This window comes from Parasteatoda tepidariorum, chromosome 2 (assembly GCF_982258835.1).
Source record: "Parasteatoda tepidariorum strain Cologne lab strain chromosome 2, Ptep-v5.0, whole genome shotgun sequence".
Taxonomy (NCBI): Eukaryota; Metazoa; Arthropoda; class Arachnida; order Araneae; family Theridiidae; genus Parasteatoda; species Parasteatoda tepidariorum.
The window spans coordinates 67,829,599-67,851,091 of NC_141756.1; the positions used below are offsets into that span (position 1 = coordinate 67,829,599).

Here is a 21,493-nt window from a genome sequence, read left to right on the forward strand (position 1 = left end):
TAAAATTTTATATCCGAAAAATAAATCATTTCAAGAAATAAATAATATTAAGCGCAGATCTATTTATTATCTTGTTCATATTGTATATTAATTCTATCCTACACAAACCCAGTTATAAAAAAATCAAAATTATGAAAAAATGTGTTGGCTGTAAGAAATTTTATGGAGTTCAATCTAAAGATCTGAAAACTATTATACTGATGCTTCAACACAGCAAATTGACAGCAAATTTGAATAAACAATAAAAATTTAAACATTTGTGAGTAATAAATCCATTAATTAATAATAGCTATATTATTATCAATTAATAGATGTAGTAATATTAATGAATAGATATATTTACTATTTTCCATATATTGTGAATTATTTCTGTCCGAAAGATGCTAGATTAAAAAAATGAAAATTTCAAAATAATTCGTTTGTTGTCAAAAATTGAATGGATTTAAACCTAAAGACCTTAAAACTGTTACACAGATGCTTCATCAAAACAACTTGACAGCAAGCATGAATAAACAATAAAAAATTTAACACTTATGAATTAATCAATCAATTAATTAATAGATATATTTATATTAATTAATAGATTAATTCATTATCTTCTATGTATTGTTTATTATGTCTGTCCAACAGATGCTAGCTTAAAGAAAATAAAGTTATGAAAAAATTCGTTAGCTGTCAAAAATTGAATGCAGTTAAAACTAAAGATCTAATAACCGTTACACTGATGTTGCATCAAAGTAACTTGACAGTAAACTTGAATAAACTTTAAAAAATTTAATATTAATAAAAACTAATTAATAATCAAATTAAAAATTAATTTGTATTTAAGTGACTACTTGAAATATATATGTTTTGCTTACAAAAAGAAGGTTTTACCAGAGGGTTTGCTTCTTAAAAAATTCCAAGCCTCAATTTTTTAGTAATTTTTAAATGTTTTCAGGGTCATAAGTTTGTCCAAGCCCAGGAAAATATCAAATTAGAAAGTGTACATTACGTGTATTATTAGAAAGTGTATAAATTAGAAAGTGTAAATTTCTATCTTGCTCAATTTCATTTTAATGGTTTTTGGCTTAATAACTCAAGAAATAGACTTTCAAAAGCATAAAAGAATTATAAACGGTACATAAAGAAACAAAAATTCGTTAGTTTATTTATTAATAGTTGAACATTGCTCAGAAATATTGCTTTTAAATCTCAGGAAAAGTATGTTTTTAATAAAACACATTAGTTTTAAGTTTTAAAAACAAAACCTTACGCTCAGTGGCAAAATTTCAGTTCTATGCACCTGTTATTTAATATTCATTCGGCTTTGTTATTATAAACTCTACTTAGATATAAGAAGAAACGACATTATGAAAATAAGCCGGAAAAGCTTGTGAGATACTGCGGTCGTTACCGACCCTAGTTCGAATCTCAGCAGTGGCTGGTTGATTCGAGTACTACTCCCAGTATACAGCGATAAAAGTTTTAGTAGAGTATTCACGGATACTTTTTCTTTTGGGCTAACAGAGCTGGATTACATTTATTTTTCTCATCTTGTAACACATATGCGGGTTTGTTTCATTTAAGGGGTTACATGCATTAAAAAAAAGTTCCAAAAAAAATTATAGTGCAACAAGGGAAGTAGAGTTTCCCATCTTTCAAGTCAATTTGAATAAGAAAGACTCCGGAAACTTTACTAATCAGGTTCGAGTGATAATTTTATCAATTCTAATTAGAAAGCTTTTCCAATTAGGTTCAACATATAGCTTTAAGTTGGCTTATAGCTTAATTGACCTGTAACTTAAATTTATATCTCAATTGGATGTAGCTCAATAGGATTGGATTTATAGCTCAATAAGAAAGCCTTAGAAAAATTTTCAAATCACGCTCGACTTATAGCTTTGAATCAATTGAAATAAAAAATCATTTATGAAGATTTTTCAGTCAGAGTCTGCCTCAATTCGAATAAGAAAGCCTTAAGAACTTTTTCAAACATTGCTTGACCCATAGTTCTATGTCATTTGAAATAATGAAGTCTTTGGAAACTTTGCCAACTATGATGGACCCTTCTGATGCGAAAATAGAAAAATAGAGCTTTCTCAAAATTCTGATTGTAGACGTTATGTCACCACCGTTCTCGTTAAACATTTTCACCTTCCTTCTAAATAAAAACAGACAAGATAAAAAAAATAAAAAAATTTAAAAAAAAAAATTTTTGTGAGCAGTTTTTTTTTTTTCGTTTTTTTTGTTTAAGGCAATGTATGGTACTACAAATCATATTTATTTGTACATGAAACAGAAATTACAAATTTCAATTTTTATTTAAATTCCTCCTCCAGTATATAAAGTGAGTTAATCCAATACCTCCTAGATGGGAAGAAAGCCGAAGGACGCAAAATGATGACTCATACAGTTAGGCCCAGAATTGCTGATCACTTCTGACAATGGCGGGGTTTTTTTTTCCTTCTGTTTCTCGACACTTTTTTTACTTTCTACAAATTATTATTATTATTTTTTTTGTCTAGATTAAATGTTCTTAAATTGTGTAAAAATGCTTAATATATTTATTTGTTTTCAGAAATGATTAACAATAAATCAATTCTAACAAAAATAACTGTTGTGTGAATGAAAAAAATATATTTTTAAGCATTAAATATCAGTTTTATTTTATAAATTGGAAACTTTTATCTAACTTTTTGTTATAAAATGTATGGATTAAAAACAAAGAAATATATTTTTAAAGGGATTTTACACATTTAATATTATTATAGTTTTGACATAAAACTAAAAAAGGGGTCTAATTTTTATAATATGATACTTACATTTTTAGTAGATGATTATTTTGTATTTTAATGATTATGTTTTGCATGTTATTAGAACTAGAGCATACGAAATAAAATAGAAATTGTTTATAAAGAATGACATAAAATGAGCTTAAAAAAATTTAGAAAATCAAATGCAGTCTTCAAACAAGGTTTAGATAGAAAAAAAAACATATCAAAAGCATGATTATAATTTGTATTTTTTTCCTGTGGAAGTGTGATTGTTAGAAGTGATAAACTAAAATTAAAGTAAGCAACCTTAGATAACAAATATTTTATTAAATAGCAAATTCAAAAAACGATAAATAAAATGTAAACACAAATTTTACTGAAATATGTTAAAACTTTCAGTAACATTTAAAAAAGTATAATTTTTACCCATCACACTGATAAACTAAAATAAAGTAAGCAATCTTAGATAATAAATATTTTATTAAGTAGCAAATTCAAAAAATGATAAATAAAATGTATTTACTGAAATATGTTAAACTTTCCGTAACATTTAAAAAAGTATAATTTTTACCCGTCACACTGATAAACTAAAATAAAATAAGCAACCTTAGATAACAAATATTTTATTAAGTAGCAAATTCAAAAAATGATAAATAAAATGTATTTACTGAAATATGTTAAACTTTCAGTAACATTTTAAAAAGTATAATTTTTACCCATCACACTGATAAACTAAAATAAAGTAAGCAACCTTAGATAACAAATATTTTATTAAGTAGCAAATTCAAAAAATGATAAATAAAATGTATTTACTGAAATATGTTAAACTTTCAGTAACATTTAAAAAAGTATAATTTTTACCCGTCACACTGATAAACTAAAATAAAATAAGCAACCTTAGATAACAAATATTTTATTAAGTAGCAAATTCAAAAAATGATAAATAAAATGTATTTACTGAACTATGTTAAACTTTCAGTAACATTTAAAAAAGTATAATTTTTACCCGTCACACTGATAAACTAAAATAAAGTAAGCAACCTTAGATAACAAATATTTTATTAAGTAGCAAATTCAAAAAATGATAAATAAAATGTATTTACTGAAATATGTTAAACTTTCAGTAACATTTAAAAAAGTATAATTTTTACCCGTCACACTGATAAACTAAAATAAAGTAAGCAACCTTAGATAATAAATATTTTATTAAATAGCAAATTCAAAAAATGATAAATAAAATGTAAACATAAATTTTACTGATATATGTTTAACTTTCAGTAACATTTAAAAATAATTCTAATGTCATTTAATATCTCTTTTCTAATGTCATTTTCCTTGAAATGCATCTCACATACCTATAACAAAATGAATACAATATTTATATGTGCATTTAAAATAAATAGTACATAGTATATTCATGTATGAAAAATTAATAGATTTTTGTAGAAAAATTAATAGATTTAAATTTCATAATCAAATAAAAAAAATTTTGCTTTAAGCAGTTACAATATATTATGGTCAAACAAAAATGTTTAAAGTTTGAGCAAAAATTTAATAAAATACTAAAATTATTAATATTTTTATAAAATAAAACTCTATAAAAATAACTATATATTACAATAGTTTGCGATATGATTGATAAGAACAACTTTATTATAAATAATTTATCCACAATTTAAAATAATTTACTCTTAGTAAAAATATAATAAAGAAGCATAATTAAATTTTTAAAAATAAAAACAAATATTACTCACTTTAGAATTCTTTGCAACTTCAAAATCTCTTGGCATGGCGGCAAGCCATTTCTTACGTATTGGGAAATCCAAAATTTCATACTTTTGTACCATCAACTTTGTAAAATCCTTTGCAGTTTGGTACACAGCACTCATATGCAATTATTCATAACACTAAGAATTAAATTAATGCTGACATTTATTACATTTGTAGAATAAATATAAATTTTACGAAGAACGTTGACATCAGAACATCGACGGTTGTTTACAAATTCAAATCAAAAATATTCGCCAATTGGCTGAATGCCGACACAGGTTATAATACTTCAGAATATTGCCAATGGCTCGTTTGATCAGATTCGGAGTTTTTCGTAAAAATGGCTACCCTGACTGGTTTCCCTCTGGGCCTAACTCTAGTACGTCATCATCGCCTATAGTAGGGGTGCACAACCTTTTTCAGTGAAGGGCCACATGCACAGCAGATTGACCAATGAAGGGCCGCATGCCAAAGTGTTTAGACCGACATATTGAAAGCAATTGTTGGTGGTGATTGTTACATAAACATCATTGTTTATATAACACTAAATTCTTTTTGTCGGTTAACCTTGTAATCTCTTTGCAGAAAATACAATATTTTAAAACGTTTAAAATTAGAAAATGCAAAACTGATTACTTAAGAAGGAAAACAGAATTCGAAAATCAGAATCAATTTATCGGAAAAAATTTAGATAAATTTAAATAATTAAAAAACGATGGAAAAATTGAAATTTTTTTTATCACATTACAAAATACAAAAGTCCATTTAAACATAAATTTGATCGCTAAACTTTTTTTCATAGAATTAAATTTCAAATAAATAAATATTCTAGTCATTAATATAAATTCAAGTTAAATACTTTGATTTAAAGAAAGTTTATAGGGTTAAAAATGATTAAAACTAAAACAAAACCCCTTAAGTGGAAAATAAGATTTAGCATTTATTAGGGAATGTACTTTATCTTTCAGACATTTTTATTTTAAATTAATAATAAGAGGCTAAGAGAGGGAAGAAAAAGAAAGAATAAAAACACATTAAATTTTGAGGAACTATATTCCTTAATAATGAAAAACTATTAAGGTACTTGTTTACAACTTTTTATGACGAATATATTTTTAACATGACACTTACTATTTACATTTCAATTAACAATCAATAAACAATCAATTAACAATCAATAAAACTTACATTACTTTTCGAAACTTATCTTGATTAAATTTTTTATACAGTTAAAATTTAATGATATACAAATCATTTCACAGCATATAATCATAAATGATATAAAATGCTCCAAGAAGATAGAAAATGGTTTAAAAAATTTCTTAATGGTTACACTGTAATTTGCAAAATTTTTGAATATTGTGATAATTTTATATACTTGATCATGTGATATTTTTTGAGCCATTAAATGAAAATTTAATGATTGTATTTAAAGACTACTCTGTAATTTTGAATAGGCCAAATTCATTCTGGAAAACAGTCTTTCGACAGAAGCTGTTGTTGTGGGTAGTATTAAACTTAGAGCAAATAACATAACAGTTTTGGAATTTGTCCTAGATGGTGTTCTTCCTTTCTGGGTTTTTAAATCGTGGAAATACAAATAGCGATGTGTTACTTTTTAATTGCTTGAACATGAATTGCCATGTGTGATTCTTAAATTGCATAAATAATAAACTCGATGCTTGTTTTTCAAATCGCCTGAATACGAATCGTGTGGCTTTTAAATTGCGAAAGGATTACTCACAACACTTGATTTTTAAAATGCATGAATATGAATCGCGATATATGGTTTTTAAAACGCGTGCGAGAAAATGCGAGAAAAGTAGCAACGGATGATATTTTAAACGCCAGAACACGAATCGCGATATGTGATTTTAAATCCCGTAAATACGAAACGCGATGCGCAATTTTCAGATAGCGTAAATACAAATTACGATGTATGACTTTTAAATTACATGTGACAACAAAAAGAATAGGTTCAATGTGTGTTGTTAAACTTGCAGGTGTTCATGGGACTAAAGAATTATGCCGTGTTTTGAATTATTTCTTTTTTTTTTTTTGCAAAACGGACCGCGTTTAATATAAACAGATACATAATTACTTTTTAAGTTACGAAAAAAAATTAAAACTGAATCGAATTTCACGAGTTGTAATATTGTGTGAAAATATCAGGTATATTCTAAATCACAAATAAAAATGCAGCAATAACGGGAAAGAAGAAAAAACACTTTCGAAAAACCTCTTAAAAAATTCGTGTTAAAATCGGTACAACGCAAATTATAAAATCGGCACAAACAGAGCACGTAAAAAATAATTATTTTAATGCGCGATTCAAAACTCGCTTGCTGTCAAAGTATTAAAAATATCATAATCTTTTTAAATCACGGGGAAAACGTAATAACTACTAAAACAATAACCAAAATACTCGTCCATCAAAATTTTATGTAATTTAAATGCGAGATTTGAAATTAAAATGTCGCAATAGCGTATAAAAAATATCGGTACTTTCAAAACCTTGTAGAAATGTGCAGCAATAATTTCTAAAATAACGATTGAAAAATAATTTGATTTGCGATAAAATCGTTACAAATAAGCCATGTCAAAAAATGGTTATCTAAATGAGCGATTCTTTACTCGCGATTTGTAATAATATCGTGCTAAAATATCGAAGTTTTAAAAACCGGGCGGAAATGTGCAGCAATAACTGTTGAAGAAAGGATCTGAAGCCATTTAGATTTTCCATGAAGTTTGCACAAATAAAGCGTTTCATAACTTTCAAAAATCGCTATTTCAGAAACTACTTGAAAATGGGTAGCAATAACTACCGAAAAGTCATTGGAATCGGCACATACGAAAAGCGTCAAAAGTGGTAATTAAAATTCGTAAATCGTAATAATGATGTATTAAAAATATTGGGATTTTTAAAACTATGCTGAAATCCGTAGCGTTAACCATCGAAAAACTACATTGATTGAGATTGGGTGCGTCAAAAACTTAAAAGTGTAAATTTAAATTACCGAATTTTTTTTATTATTTTTCAAAAACAAATATTTAATTTTTTTTTTCATTTTGTTCAGATTGCGGCCGCGGGCCGCACATCGAGGGTTGGCGGGCCGCATTTGGCCCGCGGGCCGCAGGTTGAGCACCCCTAGCCTATAGTAACCCGTTGTGGGGCTTGATTCCTCTTTAGGAGGTATTGGTTAATCTAAGCAAAACAGAAATTTTTTTAACAAGGTTGGTACATTTGTTTTTAAGAACTCGTGTCCACAGACAAAATTTTTTTTATAAGAATCATGCAAAAATCACTTCTCAATGGCATAATTTTTAAAAATTTCAATGAAAATTCCATAAAATTTTGTTTAAATTTTGCTTTTTAAATGCTTAAAGTATATTGTAAGAAATTCAGAGTAGCCGTACTTTTTACAGTAAAAACCATTTTTACCGAAAAATATTGCAAAGCAAATAATTTTATGTACCATAAATTTTATATATTATCAGTTACTATAAAATCACTGAATCACTCTAATTAAACTAACTATACTGCAAAAATCACGGTGTAATATTTTACGGCAAAAACGGATTTTAAGGTCAAATGGATGCTGAAATCAAAGTGCCAGTAATTTATACTGTTATTTTAGTCGGAAATTTTTATAGTGCATAAATTGAATATTTTTTTGTAATAAAAATAATGAATATCAGCTTTTAATGTCTCAAAATAAAATAAAAAAACTCTATAAGACTCTTTGTAATGTAGGTAAATTCCCAATAAGTTTTTGATAACCCCCCATTTATAAACTACTTATTACTTTACAGCTCATTATTAATGCTTAATTTATATTAAATCTTAATTCATAGGTGTTAAACATAATTATACTCATAGTCATTCCGCAAAAATTGATGAAGCTAATCATAAAAACTAGCTTCAAAGAAGTGAAAAAACGATAATGTGTGGGGGGGAAAAGAAAATTTTATCTTAGAAAGCTTTTTTTCTCCCTCATGCCGCTAATATCTGTAAAATTTTCTATCTTAAATCTGGGTGATCTTGCATAAATGAAAGCATTCCTACTTTCCCCCTTGAAGTTGAAGTAGAGAAAAGCTCATTACCTTAAAATAACGTATCTTCGATAAATTTCGAAAACTTCTCATGTTTTGGAAAACAAAAATTGTCTTCATCGATTTCTTTTGCCCCAAGAGATAAGAGGGGGAGAATGAAATTGTGAGAGGGGAGAAAAGAATTCCATTTCAACTGCAAAATCATCAGGAATACGTAAAATTCATAAGTTTAGCGAAAATTGAAAGGACTTTTGCAAATTAAGGAACGTATTAGAGAGAAATAAATGTAATGAAACATATAAAAAAATGGTGAAGTCGATTTAAATATTGGCAATGGAATTTTAAGCGTCCATTATTTTGCGCTAACAGAAAGTTAAATACAAAACTGATTTATTTTTCTGTTCTTAAAAATATAAATTGGCAAATAAATTTGTGGAGTGATAAATAATTTGCTGCAAATTTAAAATAATGTCTTTCAGCAAAATATTCTCATTAAGTTTTGTCTTAATGTTTTATCAAGCTAGTTATTATTTATGCTTAAATCGGAAACATGTGATGATTTAAATAGTTAATTGACAAAGAGTTGAACGCACTATTTCTCGATGTTACTCCATTTCCCATTCCCGCAAAAGTATATACACATTTTATTTTCAGAAACTAATTATTTTTTTTTAGAAATACAGCTCCAGTTTTAATTAAAGTTTAACCTGGTAATAAAAATGCAGGAAAGTAAGGAATTATTAAAAAAAATATTACAGTATCACTTTACTGTTTATTAAAATTCTTATTACTTGAAGATAAAATGTTTCAAAATTAATTTAATAATCTGATTGTTGTGAAATAATTGTTGAATAAAGTACATAGTAAGTCTTCTTAGCTAATAGTAATTATTTCAATGTTGAAAATAGCAGTAAGAAATAGTTACTTCATATAGAAATCAAATTGTGATAGGCAAATTAAACAGATTACCAGATATTAATCAAAGAGAAAGATTATGATATTTTAATGTATTTTGAAGGATCTGGGACACAAAGCATCTCGAAAACACGTGACCCTTTTTTGTATTATTTTAAAAATAATAATACAATAAATTTTCTTTCAGGTGGTAAAAAAAATGTTTTTAGCACATAATGACAATAAAAAATTCCTTTAGTTTTTTCTCCATATTAACTTTTCAACTCAAGCATTAAATAATTTCAAGTGATAATAAATCTAAAAGAAACGCTTTTACTCAATCTCATTTCATATTTTTTTTTTCTTAATTAAAAACGATGTTGACTAATCTCTATTAAAGCTAATTAGGATATGAAAGTCTACATTTAAAATTTGTAATCATTTATAGATTTTAATTTGCAGGTTAATAAAGAAATGAAATAAAAAAAATTTTAAGAAAGCTGCGAAATTTTAAATTAGAAAATTTTTTTAAACGTTGATAGCAAAGCAATGGTGAAAGCAAAATAAAGTATGGACATTTTTTATTCAAACTCAACCAAATAGTTTTTATTCCGAAATATAATATTTACACTTCTTTGAAAAATTCAAAGCATATTTTTTTTAAAAAAATATGACTCATAGAAAATTTGCTAGGAGTTTTTGCATACTTTTTAGTTCTTTATATGAAAAAAATTGAAAATATTGCACTTTAGTAATCTATTTCGGGATCCATTTTTTAGAAGCGGACACTGAAGATAATGAAAAGAAGAAACTTATTACATATTTCTTTACTTTTTCATTTATTTAAACACACGAACAGTTAAATGATTGTTGTTTGTCACTTTTACAGTCTATGAATTTAGTGTTTTCGATGATTTGGAATTTCGATCACCATTTAGAAAAGGGTAATTTGCTTTCATTTTTCTCTAATATACCTTTAAAATTTCCTTGAAGTTTTAGTAAATGCTGCCGACAAGGAGAAAAACAAGTTCTGGTGAATTCTGATAATTCTGTTTTTGCTACCAGTCTCAAATCAACCTTAATGCTTCAAAACAAACACAAAAAAGAACTCACATAAACCTAAAAAATACCTCACATTTTTGTAAAGGAAAGCATAATTCTGGCTGATAAAACCAAAATATATTGTATTTAAACCACTCATTTGGTAACGGTTTTCGTTCATAGGATAACGGTTTACAGGGAATCCTGGTTTTAAAAATTATAGTCCTTATCCCCACACTATTAGTAAAGAAAATTGAGGCTTAAATTTAACCAAGAAAAAAAATGCTTTTAAGCCATGCTTTAACAGGGTGCGTAGCGTTTGTAAAAAGTACTTAAAGGTGCTTTTTTGGGGATTTCGTTATTAAAAGCTTTTAAAGGTGCTTTTTTCAGCTGGCGTTTTTAAAAAGTGCTTTTTTTCCGAATAATTTTTTTCTCCTTCAGTGATATCTGGTGGATCCCATGCATTTCACAAAAAATGGGGAGTTTGACCGAAACCCGAGTGCTCCAATTCGGATAGAGAATATCAGATCCTTATGAAATGTTTTTCTTTTTAATTTATTTTAATTTTGTTCTTGTTTATTTCATTTTACTTCTAACACTTTTTTTGACGCAGGGGGTAAGGGTACTTTTGATCTGAGTTCAGGGTTAAGTTGAATTCACTCGGTTATGTGGGAAAGTACTGATTGTTTCGATTTACGCCAGTTTCTTTTTGGGTTTTTTTTAACGCTAAAACTGTTTTAATAATATCATTGATTGAATATGAATTTTTTGAGTGCTTGAAAATTTTTTAAAGTGCTTGAAAAGTTTTTAAAAAGTGCTTATTTTTGATTCAAAGATTTGGCTACGCACCCTGTTTAAGGTATTATGATGAAATTTCCAAATTTTTGCTCATTTACCAAATTTTTTGCACATATTATAAAACGTTATTTTATTTTTACCTTTTATGTATCCATATTTTATTATTAACCATATTTAACTACATTTTATTGTTAAATAAATACCAAAGTGCTTCGATAAAAACTACCAAGCATTTTTGTATTTCCATAGAGCCAGAAGCATGGTAAATTTAACTATGTTCTGCAGCCATGTAGATTTGATCATACCTTTTTTCACAGTGCAATATTGTATGCAAATGATTAAGAGAAAAAATTTCAGATGATGTAAAAATCTTATTTATAAATCTCTATTTTAACAATTATTATTAAAATATTCTGATCATTTTATTCCCAAAGCCAAAAAGTCGGTACAAAATTGCAAAAGTTTAAAAAGAAATTAAAATCTTAAAAACTTTTTCCAAAATTTTAAGAACAAATTATTGCAATTTTTCCCATGTGAAAAGGGAAAAAAATAATATAAATCTTATTGCAAAAAGATGGATACTAATTTTTCAATAAGTTGTGAAACGTGTTGCAAAAATCAGGTTGAAATAACCAAAAAAATTTTTTATTTGATCTCTGAAACGTGTTGAAATGCTTGTTTTATGTCTTCACTCTTTAATACTTTTGAAAGATTTTTGTTATGTTTCTGATATGCTTTAAGTATTTCTGAAATAAATCCTGATATATTTAATATACTTCTGAAATACTTTTGTTTCATAATTATTAAGATAATACCGCAGAAATATTTAAAAAATAATCTTCATTCTGAACCAAAATTAAAAATTTTCAGAATTATATAAAGAAGTTATACTACATCTATACATTAATTATAATATTTCTACAAGTTTTTTTTTCTGAAACGTAAATGCAGTAAATTTTATTGCATGAATATATTCACAACAAAATATCCTCGCATTTATACTTGAAATATTTTAATTAAAATTATTAAAATTACTTTAATAAATTATTTTAAATATTTCCTATTATTAACATTGCATATTAGATAAAAGAAATTATTTTTTAAATATATTTTTATTACTGATTATGGAAAGCCCATATAATTTCAAAGATATCTTGATAGTTGCAAACATAGTTAACATCAAATACTAACATTTAAAAATACCTGTGGAAAACATACTGTTTTCGAAACAGACACTCATAAATTAATGTTTTTTTTAATGAACAAAATTATGAATTAAGATTTTTGAAATATTTTAATTTTTAGAAACAATAAATTGAATCTTTACTAAGTTCTTATATCAGAGTTCAGTTTTTTTTCTCTTTCGACCTCAGTGACTTTTCTAGTTTTTGTCTCTTTTCTTTATTTTTCCGTTTTGTTCCGCAACTTCACGCTTTTTTTTCCAAATCATTTTTGTTTCACTACATTCATGTCTTTCAAGCCTTGAAAATGGACGCCTGTTTTTGATGCGCTTGTAACATGCTGGCTGTCATTTGATTTTTATATATTTTTGAAGCTCATGAAGTTTTCAATCAGATAATGTCTTACTGCTTCAGTTTCTTGGTATTATTTATTTAATTAATTTTTTGTGTTTCAACTGATTTTATTTATTCCAAACCTATATTTTTTAACTTTGCAAATGTAGAAAATCACTTAATATTTAAATTTTTAAATGTTAATTATTAAGCAGTGCCACAATTTGATAGTTTAGAGATTATTTGTGTTATATTACACTAAATACAAATGACAGTTATTTAAAAAATTAAATGATTAATTTTTTACCTAATTTACACAATTAACTTATAAACAAAACTATTTGCTTATCTGTAATCCTTTGCCTCCGCATTGTAAGAGTCAAAAAGTTCCACGAGAGAGCGCTACAGTTGGAGCTTTGATGTAGCGAAGATTCAAATAGTTTGCCAGACGACTTTCTGATCATTCGCCGTTTTGAAGCTTACAGATTTCCTGGAATCATCAAAAGCTCGATAAGGACCAGTACTTTTGGACTTTATTTATGCTATTTTGGACATTATTACATGAAAAACTGATTTCTTCATTAAATTTATAAATTGATGTCCGGTAAGTAAATTTATTACTTAATCAAACATTATTAATTGTAAATATGCATTTTAATCATATAGGTATTTTAAATTTGGAATAAATTTCTAGTAAAATATCTATTTAAATTAAAATGGTTGAATCATTATTATATACGAACTGAAATTAACTCTTTCTTTAGTGTCAGTTTATACATATATATTACAAATTTGTTTTAACTGAAAATGTCAATTTAAATGTTTCGTACCGAAACTATTATGTTTTATAAGGAATATCATTTCATTTTAAGCATTATTATTTTTTGCATTTATCTAGTTTATAGTGTTGTATAGGCGCCAGTTACGTTTAAACATGCACTTTTATTTATATGTTTATATAGCATGAATGTTTTATATTGAAATATTGACGTTTTACAATAAAAATCATAAAATTAAAATCATCTGCCGAGAAATTTATAACGGTATAGTGACTTCACGCACTTAAAAGTTAAGCAAGCATATGGATTTCATGATATTTCTAAAGCTTTACTTCCGAGAATGCACAAGAAAGGCCTACCTTTGAGGGTCAAAAATTTTTAAATTCTAGCATAAACATGAATTGTAAAGATAGATTTTTCATTTATTTACTTATTTTAGTGATCCAATGCATTTATTGTTCAGTAAATGATTACTTTTGCCAAAATGGTGCCAAAAAATTATTGCATTTGATGATTTATTTAAAAAAAATATTCAAAACGTGACCTTTTTCATAAAATATTATTTTAAATTTCCCTTTTTTGATTTTTGAAATCTGACATGATTTAAATGTTTTGATGCATGAATTGAAATATTGAGTGTTTTGAATGCACACGTATTCTAATTAAGCATCTTCTAACCACTGAATTTTATAAAAACATAATTTTTATGTCTAATTTCGTATTTATGTCTACTTGGTATTACTTTCTTAATTGGACCAAAAGAACTGTCGTATTTAAAATATAGCTACAGCATGGACAAGATTTAAAAATAATGTACATTTTTATGTAAACAAATTGGATTTGAGGTTCTGAAAAGAAATATTTTATTTATGACGTGATAATATTTTTCTCTTTGAAAACGAAAAATCATTTAAAATAAATTTCTTTTTAAAGAAGGTCTTTTATGTACTTTAAAAGTTTATAATTATTTTGAATTTACTTTTTTAAACTAAGAACAAGTTTTGCCTTAATTTTTAATTATTCATGAAAAAGGAAAAACTGCAACACATTTTGAAATAAAACTTTCCTCTTTAGACTTTATTCAAATGTTTAATTAAGTATAAAGGCTGTGTAAAAATTCTTAATTATACTCAGAAGTAATTTCATATTAACGACTTCGCAGCATACTTTTGAGTTTTGTTTAGTTTGAAAACACTTTTATAGTTCGTAAAAGTTTAATTTTTGTCAACGTAAAGAAATTCTCAAACATTAATTTGATTTTAAACACAACTTTAGGTCGTTAAAAGAGTTAAAATAAAATACTTTATTCTTCCATCTTTACACAAGAATATTTGAGGCAAATGGTACTATTTACATCATTAGCTTTAAATTCTACTATAACTTCTGATAAATTTTAAAAGAGTTTAGGCATTATTAAATCATTTAGATATCACATTCAATGCGTACAAGAAAAAGTCTATTATGTCTTTAAAAACAGCTGTTTACCTATGAAATAATAAAATATTTTACACTGTAAAAAATACGTATCAAATTATGGTAAAAAATAATGGTACCCTGGCTGTATCATGCTTGAAATTTTTTCCGCAAAGTCATTTTTTACAGTAAAATCTCATTCTGTGATATTTAAGTAATTAGTCATTCAATAATATTATAGTAAATATTACTGTAAAAATTATGATACGTTCTGTTAAATTTTAAAGAGAAAATGGATTTTCATCCGTAAAGTAAAAAGTACCGGCATCCTGAGTGCCGGCACTTTTTACTTTAGTTGGATCCGGGATTTTTTCATGACAATAGATATTTTAGAAATTCTTTGATAAATGTAAAGAATTCATACGCTGCTTTCAATTAGACGCTTAATATATAATAATGAGGAAAAGAAAATATCGTATATTAGAGAAACATACTTTTCTTTGATAATGGAGAATTTTAGCGTAAGAAAATTCCTCTTTGGATTATAATCTTTCTAATTTTTGATTCTTTTATATTAATGTGAGCATTTAAGTCAGTTATCATTAAAAAAAAATTACTGGCATAGTTGGCCTAACTAATAGCTTTAATTACTTTTAATTAGTATTATTAATATTTTATATTTATTTTCTTGCATATTTAATATAACTGCATACTTCCATAACTGCATACTTTTCATAATAATGGCACCCTGGCTGTATCATGCTTGAAATATATACCGCAAAATTTTCACAGTAAAATCTCATTCTGTGATATTAGTTGTGAACTAATTAGTCATTCAATAATATTATTGTACTGTTAAAATTATGATGCATAAAATTTTTTGTTCTGTTAAATTTTAAGGTGAAAATGGATTTTAAGGCATCTTGAGTGGCGGTACTTTTAACTTTAGTTTGATCCGGAATTTTTTCCTGATTATAGATATTTTAGAAATTCTTTGATAAATGTAAAGAATTCATACGCTGCTTTCAATTAGACGCTTAATATATAATAATGATGAAAATGAAATATCGTATATTAGAGAAACGTACTTTTCTTTGATAATGGAGAAATTTAGTGTAAGAATATTCTTTTTTGGATTGTAATCTTTTTAATTTTTGATTCTATTATACTGATGTGAGCATTTAAGTCAATTATCATTAAAAGAATTACCGACAGAAATAGTTTACCTAAATAATAGCTTTAATTATTTTTAATTGATATTATTAATATTTTATATTTATTTTCGTGCATATTTAATATAACTGCATACTTGACTACAATTTGCGACTATTTTCAATACTTTTGCAACTCTTCGTGACATTTTCCTTTTGTAAATGGCTGGTCTACCATATCTCACAGAATATTCTGAATGAGTTATTAGTTTCCCTTTTGACATCATTATCATGTTTCGAAAATACTTTTGTAATGGCCAATTTGGTAATAGCATTTTAAAGCCTTATTAAGTCTTAATCATAACGAATAGAACTAGTTCCATATTTATTCTGAATGTTGTCTCAAAGCTCTTTATAATTCATTCAACAAATTATATTTCATTCAGGAAGAATGAACTTGATAATGACATTCCGAATAAAACGCAAAGAAATGAAATGTTTCTGGCCCAAATAAACAACTGGAAGGATTCGCCCTTTTTTATTCGCTTCTTATTCTAAATCCAAACAATGCCTTGTTGTTTTCTTCGTTTATCTAGAGAAAAGTCATTAATGCAAGAGAAATATCATTGATAAACAATTTGATAATTGAATTTTATACTTTTTATTCCATTTTTATTCGTAATAAAATTATGTCTGCCTTCTTATTTTTTAAAATTACGTTTGCCTTCTTATTTATTCTTCTTAGAAAATTCCAATCGATTTTTTTTTTAGTCGCACGCCTGTTTAGGCAATAGGGGGGGGGGCGATTGTTCCTGCTTTTCAGTGACGCAATCTATGGCCAGAAATTCGATTTCTGCCGCGCCATTCACACAACCACAACCCGTTTATAGGGCTGGTCACATTCACACACAAAGGAGAAAGGACATAGAACACACAGAGAGATAAAGAAACATCCATGTCTTGCCCAGGATTTGAACCCAGGACTTTTCTAATGCAAGGACAGTTCCCTGCCCCCTACACAGGCTGGCCGGCATTCCAATCGATAAAAATAAATAATAGAATAAATTATTTTCAGCGAGTATTTTTTGGAGTAAAATTAACAAACCTCCATATTCTTTATATAAAGATAAATACTACGAATAAAACTTAGTTTTGCCCAACAGCAATTGAACTTGAATTTTTCATATAATTATCACATAAGATAAACTTTCTAGCGAATGCAGTTTGCCTAGGAAAAATAACTGTCAATGCATCCTTATTTTTTAAGGTTTTACTCGTTCTATAGCTACCCCTCGATTTTTTTTGGGGGGTTTTATTTTTCATCACAAAATGATGTCTCAAACACTTTTTGTTCAATTTAATTTACGCTCTCACTGTTGATTAAAAAAAACAATTCCAAGGAAAAGAAATAGACAGTTACATTTACTTTTATATTCTATCCATTTTAAGGACAATACAACTAGTCAAGTCAATTTTTTGAGACAATTTCCTTTTCAGGATATTTTTCAATTAAAACTAACTAGCAATTACGTAACACGAGGAGAAAAAACAAGAAAGTCTCCCAGCTATGTATAGTGGTTATAGAATTATTGCAATGTTAAAAAATATTAATGCAAGGGGGGACAGAACTATGGAAACACGTCTATACTAATGCATTTTTACATATTTCTCAAGAAATACTTAATCATTTTGTAACTTCATGCGATTTCTCATGCATATCAATGAAGTTTAAAGCTTTTAGAGATTTGAGGGACCGACAATAAATTACAAATGAAAAATCGTAATTTTGAACACCCCATGCCAAAAAATGTAGCAATAATTTTGTACCTTGAAACATTTATTTTGGCTATTATAAAATATTCAATAAAATTGAGCAAGATTTTTAAAGCAATTTAAAATTAATTACAAATTTTTTGTTATACAATTTAAAATTAATTCGTTTAAATCTGTGCAATATATAAGTAATTCAAGTAGTTCCTCTATACTGCGGTTTCGTGAAAAAAATTCAAAATTTTTCTTTTATATGTTGTGAATCTTATAATATGAATATCTTAAAAATTTAAAATGTTTCCAACAATTTCCTAAGTAGGCTTTGCACTTTTCAAAAGAAAAGGCGAAATGATAAGGTGTTTTCTGCAAGTATTATTTTATATCATGAAACGAAATTAAATAACAAAGGATAATACCGAACAAAAAACGTTCATTCTCCAAATGTGACTGTATAAGAAAAAAAACATGGCAAAGAAACTTTTATGGGGGATCATCTCCAACAATGACGGTGTCATTTATAATAAATATTGTTTAATAGTGCAAAATGAAACGTGTGAAATCCCCTTATCATTTTGAGTTTTTTTTTTTCTTTTCTTTTTTTTTCCGGAAAATTACAAAAACTATTTAGAAAATTGCTTGAAACTTTTTTAAATATTGAAGGCTTTTTTTATTAGTTGTCAAATTCGACTGATTACAAAATAAGGAATGAAAAATTAATTTTTCCCGCTCTTGTGCAGTATAAGAGTATAACTACTTTAATTTCTTATATATTGCGCAGTTTTCATCAATTTTTTTTCTTTACAAATTTTCAAACAAAAATGCTTGAATTAATTTCAAATTGTTCTAAAAATTTTGTTTCATTTCGTTAAATATTTTTAAAGTTATAACGAAAAAAAAAACGTAAGACGATATTTTTTTTTATAAAAAGTTCCATTTTTCCATAAATGCTTAAGCAAGGTTTACGAAATTTTGTGCTGTTATTGAATATAATAAACCGAATTCTCATATATCAATCATAATTTTCACTTTTTTTATAAAGGCTCTCAAGATTCTTAGAAATATATAATAGTTAAAATATCAGTTTCTTTTATTTAATTTATTTTACCTATTTATATTTTTGAGGATGATATTTTAACGTTTTGAAGGCAAAACTTTTCGTGAAAGTGTTTTTAAGTCCGGCCAATAGAGCTCAAAAAAGAACGCTACCAGGAAAAATTGGTGGGAGTTTTTAGTTCTTTGTGCATTTGCTTTTTGGGACACCAAACACGAAACTTTACGAGAAATAGGGCTTTTTTTCCTTATACTTTTTTTTTTTGGTTTATAGTAGAATATATCTGATAGTATTTTTTAAAATTCGAGAAAATTTCTTCATATTCTGTACCTACAATAAGACCGTATAAAGTAAGAAATCTATAATAAAGGGAATAATAACTATAGCATTATAATACCATATCTCTATTTATAATTCAGCGAAGAAAAATCCAGCAGAATGATTAAATTATAGTTTAGAGAAGTTATGATTATTATTTCTAGATAATACATTTTGATAATTCTGATTAATAGATAATACTTAATAGATGTTTCAAACTTGAAAGAAAACTATTTCGGGATCTCTATGTAAAAGAATTATTTGCACCCCTAGAGAAGGAAAATACTACCACCTGACCCCCAATTATTCTAATATTCCTTAAGCATTCCCCAAAATCATAATTTTTAGGTTTTATAGTTAGTTCCATTTTTGATATTTTGCTTATATTCTGAAATTTTTACTCAATTTAGAATATTAAAAGCTATAATTGTCCTATTCTCCTCATGAATTTGTTCCCAACCCCTAATAAAATAGTTTACTCCTTAACCTCCCACCTTCTGAATAGTCATGATTTTCTTAACATTCCTGAAACCACAAATTATGAGCACTCTTTTTTAATATTTTCATGCAAACAAAGTTTATAATTTGAATCATTTACCTAATTTTATTTTTATTCTAAATAATAAAAATACAATCTCCCCCCCCCTAAGTGTCTAAATTCCTAAAATCATAACTTTAAGAGCATTTATAATTTTATTTTTAATGGTCTCTATTGCTTAAGCAATAAATATTTAGCATAAGATTCTAATTTTTTTTTTAAGCTAATTAAAAGTTTTTGTGAAACAAAGGTAATAATCTTACAGGGTAAAAAAAATTGGATAAACAAAACATTTATAAAAAAGTTTTATTTAGTATGGAATATTAAGTAGAGTCAAAGTTTAATATTTCAAATTTTAGTATAGAATAAGTTTAACCTTTACAAATAATTATATCACTAATAATAATATAATGTTGTTACTTAAAAATTTAATTTTTTTAAAGAAAAATCTTAACTAAGGTTTCAAATGAAAAAGCAAATACTCTCTAAAAAACTAATGTTTAAAAATCTTAACTCAAGGTTTCTAATAAAAAAATATACTCTCTGAGTCACTAAATTAAAATTTTAAAGGCTTTTCGTTGCCAAGCAAAAGAATGGTAAATTAGTTAAATTCTGCATATCGTAAGTCAAATATATTTCGACTATAATCTTTAATTTTTATCATTTGCCTTTCTTACTGCTTTCCATACTCTTAACTTTTCCATACTCCATACTTTTGTGCAAAAAAAAAAAAAAAAGAGAAAAAAGAAAAAGAGTGAGAGAGTTAGGAAAAGATATATTTAATATAGCACGTTTCATTTGGCCATTCTCATGCCATGATAATTAGGGCATGAATGATAGTTGCTTTATAAAAGTATTATTCTATCTATCATTGATTCCGTATTCAAGAAATATGTAAGAGTTGAAGTAAGATTTATGGCATATTTTTTTATTGTTATTAATTCATCTGTGCAATGGTTCAAGATGCCCTTGAAAACATCATATCAGACAGCAAAATATTTATATTTATAGTAACCAACCTAGGATGCCTTGGATAACATGAATATTAGAAAAGGGTAAATGTTATGCTACGCTTGCTATAAGAAACTTTTTATTGTTTCTATTTCTTTTACTTTGCTAAATTGTTATTTTCTCTTTACCTAAATTTCTTATTTGCATCAAAATATTGGGAATCATATTTCAAACTTTGGTTGCTCAAAAAATTTAAAAAATTCCATTAAACATAAAAGGAAAAATTCCCTTAAAAATTTCATTTTTAATGACTGGAGCGATTCAGGGCAGGAGAGATATTTATTATTCAGAACAAATTTAAAAGTGGGAAAAAACTTACATTTCAAACTTTATTTGCATAAAAATTACAAAAAGAAGTTGCTCAATAATTAATTAGTCATCTGCATGCCAAGTACTATCGCCTCCTGGCGAACTCAATGATGATTTAGTGCCGAGTTATCGTTAAATACAATTGATTCGTAGTCTATCGAATTTCTGATCACTCAGTTTGTTTCCATGTTCGTCCATGATAATTTAAAGCATTTGTGCTAGATTTATCTTAAGTGTAGCAGTCTATCTAAACAAAAAATCACAAATCTAAATTAAAGAAAATAATTAAATGAAATTTAAAAAATTAAAACTATGTTTTCTTTAATT

General features: G+C 26.3%; 1 protein-coding gene and 1 long non-coding RNA gene across 2 annotated transcripts in view; one reads left to right on the forward strand and one right to left on the reverse strand.

Moving 5' to 3' along the window:
* Window positions 1-3,767: 3,767 nt before the first annotated feature.
* On the reverse strand, window positions 3,768-4,660 carry LOC147815829 (uncharacterized). Its single transcript, XR_015431406.1, has 2 exons — window positions 4,511-4,660; window positions 3,768-4,111 (listed from the first exon to the last, which is right to left on the reverse strand). It is a non-coding gene; the product is annotated as an uncharacterized LOC147815829 (long non-coding RNA).
* An 8,611-nt stretch (window positions 4,661-13,271) lies between these two features.
* The window catches only part of LOC107436079 (cell adhesion molecule 2-like), an 82,000-nt gene continuing 73,778 nt past the window's right edge, over window positions 13,272-21,493 (forward strand). Inside the window, exon 1 of the mRNA XM_071177650.2 lies at window positions 13,272-13,430. The gene's annotated coding sequence lies outside the window, so the exon portion shown is untranslated. The remainder of the gene's footprint in view (window positions 13,431-21,493) is intronic.